The sequence below is a fragment of the Corythoichthys intestinalis genome, chromosome 6 (assembly GCF_030265065.1).
Source record: "Corythoichthys intestinalis isolate RoL2023-P3 chromosome 6, ASM3026506v1, whole genome shotgun sequence".
NCBI lineage: Eukaryota > Metazoa > Chordata > Actinopteri > Syngnathiformes > Syngnathidae > Corythoichthys > Corythoichthys intestinalis.
The window spans coordinates 44,651,337-44,663,608 of NC_080400.1; the positions used below are offsets into that span (position 1 = coordinate 44,651,337).

Genomic DNA, 12,272 nt, shown 5'->3' on the forward strand with positions numbered 1-12,272 from the left:
AGGTGGATCTTTTTGGGTTAGAACTGCCAGCCAAATCCTTAATCTGCTGCTGGTTTTGATTTAGGGCGTATGGCGAGGTAGATCCACACTGGCGCTTTGAAGATGGACGCTGTTCAAAGCATTCCACTTCAAAGCATATACTATATAGGTGCTTCCAGGAGTTCACACAACCAAGCACAGCACAGAAAGTCCCGGAGTGTCATCTACGTCGTGCTTAATCAATTTTTGAAGAATTCATGGGTATCTCTGCTTTGATTTGGCAGTTTAAAACGTTGTCTACTTCAACTGCAATTCATGGTGTTCTGTCTAAACCGGAAGTCCGTAGCAGAAAATTTCAAAGATGGCTCAGCCCATGTTTTGCTCAGGAAACTTGTCTATAGAGTTCTGCCCAGTGGCTACGTCAGTGCACCTGAGTATGACTGAGTCATGTCAATATGCGCATGTGCGTAGCAAACGACCTTGGACTCAGTTGTATGTTCAATTGGCTGACAGAATGACACGTAAGAAGCATGGATAGTTAGTTCTGATTGGTTCAAATGAGCATGTGTTTTCTGGAACAATAAAAAAAGAACAAACCAGAGAGGTAACAAACAACTTGTTGAATTAATGCGATAAAAAAGGACAACGTGACGGAAAATTGATGAGATCTTTAAGTGAAAGGAGAGAATTGAAGCTCATTTTATTTTATCTTATTTATTTCACCTTTGTCTTGTGTTGGGGTTGGTACCGACCCGTTTACAGTTTTAAATAATTATGAGCACCACATATTTTTTAGTATCACATTGAGACTCAATGACTATCAGGAACATCAATTTTTTTTTTAAATTTTGGAATTCTTTTTTTTTTTTTTTTTTTTTTTTAAATGTTCTGGTGAAAATTATGACATTTGTGGTGTTAGGGTCAGTTTTGACCCGGTTAAAATGTAAGTCTTAAAAACCCATAACATGTGCCATACTTGAGCCAACAACCCACAAGAAACATTTACCCCTTCCACTAGAGCTTTTTCAATACTTCCATAAGCATGTCAGGCAAGGTCAGTTTGGAGTTTGTGATTAACAGAGTGAGCGTTTCAGATTACATAGCGTGACAATAAGCCAAACATTCACTGCAAGCCAAGCTTATGATCGCATCTTTGTTGCTGCTGATTAGGCTGGGGACGCAAAACAGCAGTGGGATGCAGAAGACCAGAGTTCTGAGGAGGTAGACATTGTGGAGGTATCCATCGGAAGACACAGACACATCATCTGAAGAGGAAGTCACTCATGAGGAGCTACACCTGCTCAAACATATACTGTACATCCAAAAGTGGCAACATCTGTCAGAGCTGTGTTCTTTCTGACTATCTAGGATGTCTTTTAGAGATGGATAAAATTGACCGCCACCTACACCAGTCTCAGAAATACCAAGAGATGGCCATCGGCTGTTTTTTTACAACATCCACAATGTGTCCTGCATACGATGCATTTGTGTTGTGGACCCAAATTCACCAAGGGTGGAATTCAACATGAACATACAGTATACAAAAAAAAAAAAAAACCAAGCAGATAATATTTCTCAATGAGTTAGGAAATTTACACTTGTCTTTGAAAAAAGGAACGGGTAAACAGAGTCTCAGGCCCCGTTACGTTGGTCAGACAGCTGCACAGCACTGTCACCAAGCACTCCTTCCATGTCCACAGTGGCCAGCCCTACCTCAACATCATCCAAAACACCAACAGAGAAATCACAAGATCCCCCTTTTATTTCTATATACGGGTCGAAATTGACCCTAACACCATATACTGTATGTTCCTATAGTTCATAAAATATTAGAATTAAAGTATATACAACTATGAACATTTGACCAATGTCTTCTATTATCCCTCAGGAATAATCTGGTAGCATGACAACCTTTTTATTATTTATGTAATGGGATTTTTGGAAGGCATTTTTTTTTAATATTGAAAATGTGTATGCTGTCAAAAGAAAAGTCCTCAATGGGTACAAGAAAAATATTTTAACCATTTTTCGTAGATGAAAAATCCTAAAAAGTAACCAAGAGGGAAAAAACACATTGGATCATAATTTTTTTTTTTTTTTTTTTTGATGGTATTCTATGGCAGATTTAAAAGGAGGGTCAAAAACGACTCGAACACCGGGGAAAGTAACAGAAAGCTAACGCAAGACGAAGGTTAATTTGCTCTGATGGGGAGTTTCAGAACATCTTCCATGTTAATGTGCATATTTGGACTAATGTTTGTTCTTTTTCTTAGGCTACATATCTCCGTATAATTTAAAAGTCAATGTTTGCGTTACCTTTCAAATATATTCCGTTTCAAATTGCATAATCTAAGTGTCATTTGTGGTTATTTTTGTTATTGTATGTTACTTATACATATAAATCTGAATGAAATTCAGTTTCTCGTTTATGCCTTGTTACAGTAAATTTAATTCAGTAGCTTAATGCATGTGTGCGACCTGCTGTGTTTTATAGGTTATAACTGTGCCAAGAGCAGTTTTCTATGCATTTAGGTGGTTTTAAGAATCCCCCCACCGCCACCCCCCAGTTCCAAGGCGACTTTTATGTCAGCAATTTCTGGCAAGAAATTGTATCCACTTCAGCCCCTGCCTAAACCTAATGTTATTAATGTGCGTACTTTCTCAGATACATTAGCATAACGTGTCATCTACAGTTTCGATCAGGCTCCAAAATTTTGACTTAGAAATACATGTTATCAGGGTGAACAATTAGCCTTTTGAAAACAGCAATTAGTACTGTTGTAGTGATGTAGTCATTTCAATTTTATCTTTACAAAGTATGTTATCATCTTGTTTCTTTGAATGGTTACGCAAAAATTATTTGACACACTCAACTCAATTCAATATGTTGGTGATTACTTAAACATTTTATTCATGTTCTGACGGACAAACAAGTAAATAGAAACTATGTAAATGTGATATTTATGCTCATTCTGAGGCAAAATTCTGCAATCATAATCTTGCTTGGCTGATTACTTTGTTCCCAGAAACTCCACTGGAAAGCAAATGCTTTGGGACTCTGGTAAACTTATTTGCATGCAGTTTTCTCCTGTTCCAGTTTCCTCCAGCTGTCCTTTTCAACCCAACTAGTGGAGGTGTCTTTCCGCATCCCTGTCAAAACATCGGTCATCAATGGCCCTCTGTCCTGTCCTCTGCCTGTGTCTCTGTTTGCCTTGGGGCTTCCACACTGCTCTGAGCAGACTCTCTTTGTATAAGAGAATCACACGCAAAGAAAGCAATGATGACAGAGGGGGAGAGTTTTAGTAAACAGTGGCTTGTCACAACTCAGCGGGACACACTATAGCCATTGCCTTTCCACTGCCACCAGGGAGATTCTAATCTTAAAGGGCCAATATGACAAAGGAGGTTTTTTGTGCCATCTCAGCAGGGTGGGCTGGACATTAATAAATAACAGTGTGAGAACTTGTTTGGAGTTTCTGAGGAGTTTTATGTTGTGGGCAAAAGCTGTCTGATTAATACCTCCTCATGAACGGTACTGTCACATGGGCTGGCTAGTATCTACACCTCAAGCAGAACATGGAATGATTTTAAAACTTGCAATACTTGTACAGATCGTGATAAGTTGCCATGACTCATGTGGCCAAAGTTGTCAACATGAATTCCTTAGCAATATGGAAATAAACCGTGGAGCGCTTACTTCTGGTTTATCTGACATTCCAACAGGATAATAAACAGTAGTGCTCAAAGCTCACCGGTGCATGAAGTAAGACAAGAAAATGTCAGATGTCCTCTCTAGATTCCAGGCGCGTTTTAAGATACCAGACACAGTAGCCAACACTAGTCTCAGCCGTCATTAACCTACATCGCTCTAATTACCTTCGATCCCCAATGAGAAAAGAAAGACAGTGCACGGGGTGCGATAGCAAGTCAAGAATGAAAAAAGAAAGGCAGAATAAGAAGGACAAAGAGAAGGTGTAGAAGAAGTCATGTTGGCAGGAAGTGCAAGCAGAGAACATATAGCGCAGGATAGATGAGAACAGTTATGTAAACTGACAGGGTTTAGAAAAAGAAGGAAAAAGAGAGGGAAAAAAAGAACTACATATCCTGTACAGTTAGCCAAAAGAAAATGAGAGCTTGGCGTTAACGGTCATATTTTGTTACTAGATTTGCATTTAGTATAAAAAGTATGATTTCTAATTATTTCTTAATGGTTCTGCATGACAATGTAATTTATATGAAATGGTGTGGCTCCCTGTATATCATTTCCATGACATTTGGGACTTCAATTTAGGATTTCAATTAAAAGGCAAGACAGAAAACATGAATGATGTGTTCTTCTCTGCTTGTGTACTTGAGTGTGTGTTCGGACCCTTTATAACCATAGTTAACCATTGTAACCAAGTTTAATTATCAAACTATCAGCCACATTGCTTTAGGTGTGCCGATCGTCACAGCTACGTTCACCCCCCCCACACACACACACACTTTGTGATCAAATTTAAAATGGGAAAACTCACTTGCACACTTCACTGCCTCAATTATTAACCAAAATAGAACATAATGATTATTGAATACCAAGGCAATTACAGCTGAAGTAAACTAATAATTAACGTGCATGCTGTGCAAATTGATCACAGGGATGAAATAGCAATGGAACTGAGGAACAATGCTTATTAAAGAAAATAAAAAGAAGGGTAACTAAACCTGAAGGAAAAGTAAGACAAGAGCGGGTAGTAGAAGAGATGTGATTGACATCTATTAACAGGTAATGAATGGCCCAATACACCTGATGCCTTTGGGTAATTGGGCGGCGACACAAGTTTCACAACTTACTAAGGTTTCAAGGTGGGTTAGAAAGATTTCAGAGATGATATAAGACATAGATACTGACCACGCACGGGTGGTCCTCAATGCTTCACTGCCTCACTCGTCACTCCAGTGTAGTCATGCATGTATTGCCTAACAAAGCACAATAACACACATTGTTCCTACGTAGAAAATGCAACTAATTTAGAAGGATGTCGGGTAAAGTTCTTATCCAACTGAGAAGTTTTCACAAAGCAAAACTTTTTATGCTGTTGGATTAAAAATCAGAACATGTCACATTATTTGTCCTTCAGCCAGTCCATTACACACATGAAAATAAGGACTGGTTTGATTTGGTTTTCTTTCAATAATAAAAGTTACCTAAGGTGTCATCACATCAAAACCAAACAAGAATGATGTATATTTTAAAATTATAATGATAACTCTTAATCACTGAAAAACATTCTCTAATAAGTGATCAAAACCAACAAAATTTTAAAAAGTTGTACAAATCATTCATTATATATTCGTTAACAGACATTGTTCACATAGTAATTTATATTGGGAAATGGCTTGCAAAAATTAGCATTGAAGTCTCTGTAATCATATGCTGTGAAACATTAAAGATTAGCATACATTCATTGTCTGGTTAGCATGTCTGTATTCTGTTCTATTCCTGCTTTCCTCTTTGGTGTTTGCATGTTCTCACTGTTGGTTTATCCCAGTGAATTAATGTTTCCTCCTAATTCTCAAAGTGTTAATTGAATTTAATTTAAAAGTTAATTTATGACTCAAAATTATCTCTGTGCATGAATGTAAGTAGGAATGGCTGTTTGCTGGACACAAGCTCAAGGGTGTACCCTCAAAATTGATTGTATTGGCACTAATGAGGACAAGTGAAAAAGACTTGGGCTAGCATTCTGTGTGCATATATGCGCCAGCACCGCTGTGACACTTTTGAAGACAAGCAGCTTGGAAGGTAAATAAATGAAAATATTCCTGTATTTCAAAATAGCACCACAGTGACCAAAAATATGAACTTAAAAAACAGCCCGTGGGGAACACCTGAATGTAGAAATGTCCTTAATGGCTCCCTAAAAAGAATTTGTAAGATGTTGGGTACATGGTAGAGCTAGATTATGGTTATTGTGCTACATGCTATTATTTATTTGGCTACATGCTATTATTTATTTGGGTTTTCTTCCAAAAATTTAATCGACTGTGACATGTAGGATCTCTGCAAAGTACATTAGGTAGGATGTATTCTCTCAATAGTGATTCTAAGACTAACATGCTTGCCAGAGAAACATTCATACATTGCAAGTGGCAGTGTGAACTACACTAGCAATGGTCGTGATGGCCATTGTAATGCGGTAAAGAGAATATACCGCATTTTCACGACCATAAGGCACACCTAAAAGTAAACAAAATTCTCCAATACATCCGATACAATTATACCAGGGGTTTGAATGGAGTTGACTGTGGGCAAGTAATCAGCAGACATCCACATTTGCTCAGAAACAGCATAATTTCTAATGTATGAGCACATTATCACATTCGGTGATGCACAAACATATGTAGATAAACAAACACGGAGACACACACGCATGCACACGCACACGCTTTCTTTTTTTTTTTTTCTTCCACAGAGTATATCAGAGTTTACTGTATCGTTGTGAGCAGCCAATTCAAGGTCTAATCGGCTGCCTAAGTGATTTTGTCTTTGTCCTTTTGTGTCCTTGGCTTTCAATCAAGCACCACTGATTGCAATCTAGCTAACCAGGTGAGTGGATTCGTCAGGAGAGTGACAACTGGCTGCCAAGATGGAGCAGATTCCTTATCACACCGGGACTTCCTAGATTAATTGAGATAGGTTAAGTGGAAGTAGGAATGAGACAATGCAGGAAGCCGATTGCAGAGTTGGAAGGCGAGGCTATTGAAGGAAATATGGCGTAAGAGCTTTGACTATTTCATGAAAGCACGTTCACACTTTTGTTTTTGTACTGTAGCTTATTGGGAGAAGGTGACTTAGAAACCATTATAGTTATCTGGGTTATTTGCAAAACATGCCATAAGGTGTTACAGAACATAGTCCTATTCATTTGCTCCAGGGTACAAGAGGTAGTTAAAATAAAATAACCAGTATTATTGTTAGATTTCTATACTTATCCTGTTTAGGTTCACAGTCGGTTCACAGTAGGATATTGTACGTGAAATAACAACGAATGAAAATGTCTCGCATATGACATGTATGTGTATGTATTGTTATTGTTAATATGTAAATGACTATTTTACAATAGTATAATGCCATGGTCCTCAATTAGTGGACCGCGGTCCACGACCAGACCATGGCACACCTCTCTGTGGACCCAGAGCAAATGGCACTTTTCAAAAAAAAAAACAAACAAAAAAGATTTTTTTAACATATACTATTTGTATGAATCGCCTCTCTATCGCTATGCGCTACTATTCTAACGCTAAATTCTGTTACATCTTTACTCAAATATCTTCTATGTTCCCACTTCTGTTGTCATCTCTATGACAATGATTAGCTGATTGGCTGAGAGAGCCTGCAAGGATGCGCCGATGTGCTGAGAGAGTGTGCACGGATGCGCTGATTGGCTGAGACAGCCTGTATGCTGCAAGCTAGAGTTACCGGACCGCAGCAGTGTGAAACACAGGTCGCACCCAGCACTTTGCAGTCTGTTTTCATGCCACCAGTGGAAGACCGAATCTAACAAAATGTCATGCCAAAAGTTGACCAAGAGAAGAAAAGTGGACAACGAAAATCGCTTTTTCAATGAGGAATGGACTGACAAATATGCGTCCATTTTACCAACTGCAAGTACCAAACCTATGTGCTTAATATACTTTATGAAAATTGCGCTGTTAAAAGTGAAAATGTGAAATGCCATTATGTTAAAAAACATAGCTATTCGGAAGCGAAGTTTCCTCCTAAATCAGAATTGAGAAGGCAAGAAATTAACAGGTTGAAGAGTCAAGCAAGGTTACTGTTAAATCTATGACACAACAACAAATTGCAACGGAGTGCTCACTCAGTGTAGTGAGTGTGGGTCAAACATAAGAAGCCATTCTCTGATGGAGAAATAATAAAAGTGTGTGTGACTGAAGTGATGGCAGCAATGTTTGGAGGAAAAGGAGAAAATGACAACAAAAATCAAACAAATCTCACTCCCAGATTCATCAACCCGGATTCGTGCATTAAGACCTGAAGTATAAACCTAGCCTAGTTGGGAAAAAAAAAAAAAAAACGGGTCCACAGACCGTAACACCCTCCTACCACCAAACTTTTAGGACAAAAATTGGTAATCATTAGCCTTTGTGCGACTTACTGGCTCATATTTTAGGTATAAAATGATTCATTTTGTTTGAAATGTATCATTCCTGTTCCAAATGGTAAATTAAGGAGAGCCATTCTATAGAATTTCATGATTCTTGATGGTCTTACAAAATGGATGGTGGTGGTGTTATTATTCTGTATATTTTAACAACTTATCATTGTGAAACCAGACCCCTCCACTCACCTCCTGGTCTTCATCTCTTTGATGCATGGTTGACAATAAATATTTTGCAACTGGACTTTTGCACTAATTAAAAAGTAATGCTGTTAAAAGTGTTTACATTGAACACAGCTGTTCATTAATAAGGGTGCTATGTTTTTTTTTTTTTTTTAATGAAAAAAATAATAAAACAACAACTCGGTGTCAGTCACCCCTTGCAAAAAAATGTATATTACCTTTCTTTTTTATTTTTTTCTTCAGTATTAATGAAAATCGCAATATTATAAAGTTGGTTTAAAGTAGGGTCCTTGTCATTTAAGTTCTTCCACAACAGATGAATCCAAAATAGGGCACTCTCATATGGGAACAGAAAAAGTGCACCTTAAACTATTCTCACAGTTCGTACAAACCTGCATACTGGAAAAAAGATTCCACTCAACTTCAACCTCTAGTTGACACGTGTTGATTAAAAGGCTTGTCACAAGATCCACATATTGTATTTTGTTGAGAGTTTGCGGTAACTCAGCACGAGACAGGATTTTTAAATAGAGTATCATTCACACATAAACAAGTTACAGGTTCCATTTATTGTCATGTCAACCTGTCTTCTAGTGTACATTTTATGTGACCTTTAATTAATTTCACATTGTATGCCTGTGTTCATCATCATCCTCCCTTTAAATTGACCAGATCTTCCCCCTAAGCTAATTTTAATCACCAACATACACCCGTCATCCCCCTGGATAAAACTTTACCCTAACATTGATCCCTGATGTTTTCATGGTCCCCTTAAGTTGATTGAAGGTGAGCCAGAGAGCATTTCCAAACCAGCTGTGGTTAAATGCTCGACATGTTGATTGTTACACTGGAAACAAAGCTCTGGACACTTTTTTGTAAACATCAGATGTTAGATCATTTCATAGTTTGACTTTTGTTAGGAAGTGATCCTACGATAATGCATTTCTTAAAAGTCCAGTTGTACATTGTCTTTATATATTGCACTACTCATCTAACCTGCTTGGAATCCACTTTGCTAAAATTGAATTGTTATAAGGCAAAGGCAAACATTTTTAATGTACCTGCTCTATTTCAGTCATATTTACTTTTTTGTGTACCACGTCTACTCACTGATAAAATTAGAGCAAAGAAAAAGAAACGAGGCCAATTATGTCCATATATTGCCCTATTGATAAAATCTATACAATATAGTCCATGGATGGAGAAATTGTCAGTTCATTAACTCCAGCGGTATACTGTAAATACCTTTATAGACTAAAGATCAACAGTATCAGTTTTACATTTCAGCAATGCAATAAACCATAATTTTGTTCAAAATTACTTTGTAGACTTAAATAAAATTTCACAAACCTTTATCAGTGACCAATCTGCTTTTAAAAAATCCCCGAAAACTGCTAAAAAAAACATATCTGTCTGACCGTGTCACAATGACTGGGGATCGTCCACTTTGTACCCCAAAGTCAGCTATGATTGGCTTTTATGAGCATAAACGACATAAAGGAGAAAATGTGCTCTGACACTGCCAGAATAACAGTAGGATAGACAACGGGAGTGCGCCAAGTCCACCAGTACTCGCCAACTTAGTCGCACCTGGTCCTTGTGATCTCTCACCTCAGCTCTGGACTTCACAGCCAATACCAGAGAAACAGGATGTGCAAGAATTACGACTAGCATAACGATTAAAGCCAGACTGTTGAGCAGGACTGCATTGACTAGAAAGTATAAAGAAAATCTCGATGGCATCAAAATTATTCATATGCCCTCGCGTTTCAGTATTTTATTGATCAATATTTGCCACAATTTACCTTGGCAATATGGATGATTAATAAGCAACTGACAGCTCAAATTTGATTTAAAAAAAGAAAAAAAGTCCCCCATTGATCCTAAGTCAACAGGTGACGCAACTAAGACAAATATGCAACCGGACACAGATACAGACACACTGCTTAGGTCAATATAGAGAATGAAGAATTACTAGTATATGGACGGAAGGTAATGTTGAATTCACACACAAGGTAAATACTGGCACCATGTCATTACACAGACATACAACCACACCACACTCCACAATGACACACAAAGCCAGTCTAAAGTAAATACATTAACAAGCCAAAACTTTCTTTTGACTGTTTCTACTCTAATCACTCTCTTTTCTATTCACAAGAATCATGGATAGTGGTTAGGGGGTTAATCAAACCTCATGTCACTTGAGCTCTACAATCAGGACCAGCACCAACCAACATGTTACACACAGTTGACATCAGACTCACCCTCTCCCTGACTTTGTATCATAGCTTTTCTCCCCTTCATGAGTAATAAACAGTGATTTGCCCTTTGATTGAGAAGGCATCTTTATGGTGTTCACTGTGACTTATATTAAGGTGAACACTGAGAAGTTTCTATATTTATAAGCAAATAGTATAATGGTAAAACAACTTTATAATATATTCAGATCAGTAAAACAATGTTTCAGGTCGTGGTTCTAATATCTGGTAGGTCAGTTGGGTTGACTCAAGCACTTAATATCACCATTGACATATCAAACTAAATAGCAACTATCGACACTATAGAACATGAGTGGGGAACCTTTTTGGCTGAGAGAGCCATGAACACCACATATTTTTAAATGTAATTTCATGAGAGCAATACAGTATGTTTAAAACTAAAAATAGAAGTACCAGTAATGTGTGCACTTTATGTAATTTCCAACACTTTTAAACTTCAATAAGTCTCTGGATTCTTTTTACCGTGTATCTGAAAATGAACATTTTACCTTGGGTTCTTCCTAAAATAAGCCTTAACAGACACTAACTATACATGTAATTGTTTTTTCACAAATCTGTTTTCCTATTTTTATTTTGCAAAGAGAATTATGAGATTGCTATGATTGGCTTGTGACCAGATCGGAGTCTTGCCCAAAGACAGCTAGGCTGGGCTCCAGCACAACAGTGACACTAGTGAGGATTTACTGCACTATGAATGAAAGGATGCAATTTTTAAAATGTAGCACAGCAATATTTGCCAACATAATTTTTCTTACTGCCATTGACAGTATCCAAGATAAGTAATAAGAACATGAGAAGAGGTAACTGTCCATCTAGATAAAGTACTGCAATTGATGACAAGAGGAAGTCATGGTGACAGGCTGCTGACAGGAGGGTCAATAAGGAAAGGAAGCAGAAAGGGTGGGAGAGGTGGAAATGGGAGGACATTGTCAATCATTTGAGCTAATGAAAAAGGCAAACACATTAACATGCATGAGCATCATAGCACACACACACAGTGACAAAGACATTTTAACCGACAGAATGAGGGTCCAACTGGTTTGACAAATGACAAATTATTGATTGCCTCGGGGGTTGGGGGGGGCTACTGTAATATTTTACAGTACATAAGAGTATTTGATACAATTTTTACTTAAACAAAAATATCCAATTTCAATTATTTTCTGTTACATGTGAGTATACAGTATGTCCAAGCCTAACAGGGTGGGAAAGGAATTGTAACAATCTGTAGAAAAAAAATCTCCCCCAAATCATCGATCCATGTTGACTGAAGGTCATCAAAAGCTGCAGATGGGAGATTAAAAAAAAAAAAAAAAAAAAAAAAAAAGGGCTGGCAGAACGCAGCGCTTTTAGGGTTGAATGTGGGGAAAAACAGTTGAGCATATACAGTATTCTTCAAAATACCTCAAGTCTTGTATGATATATTGACACTTTGCATGACTTCATTTATAAAGAGGTTTTTGCAACCATGCAAGATTAAAAGGTAGAAAATAGGTAGTGACAAGGCAGTGAAAAAGGATAGAGGTGCAAGTACAACGAAAAAAAGAAAGATGCTGAGCCATAAAAAATAAGGAAGTTCTCTCGTGCCGACAGTAGACAGATAGATGTGAAGAAAGCAAACATGAAACGAAAACACCAAAATCAGAGGCAGGAGTATGACATT

At 37.6% G+C, this 12,272-nt stretch overlaps 1 long non-coding RNA gene across 1 annotated transcript in view; it reads right to left on the reverse strand.

The window, feature by feature from the left end:
• LOC130918073 (uncharacterized) overlaps positions 1 to 9,768 on the reverse strand; it is a 29,308-nt gene extending 19,540 nt beyond the window's left edge. Inside the window, exons 1-2 of the long non-coding RNA XR_009063555.1 lie at positions 9,675 to 9,768; positions 4,871 to 4,938 (exon numbers count right to left, since the gene is read on the reverse strand). This is a non-coding gene — a long non-coding RNA (uncharacterized LOC130918073). The remainder of the gene's footprint in view (positions 1 to 4,870; positions 4,939 to 9,674) is intronic.
• Positions 9,769 to 12,272: the final 2,504 nt, after the last annotated feature.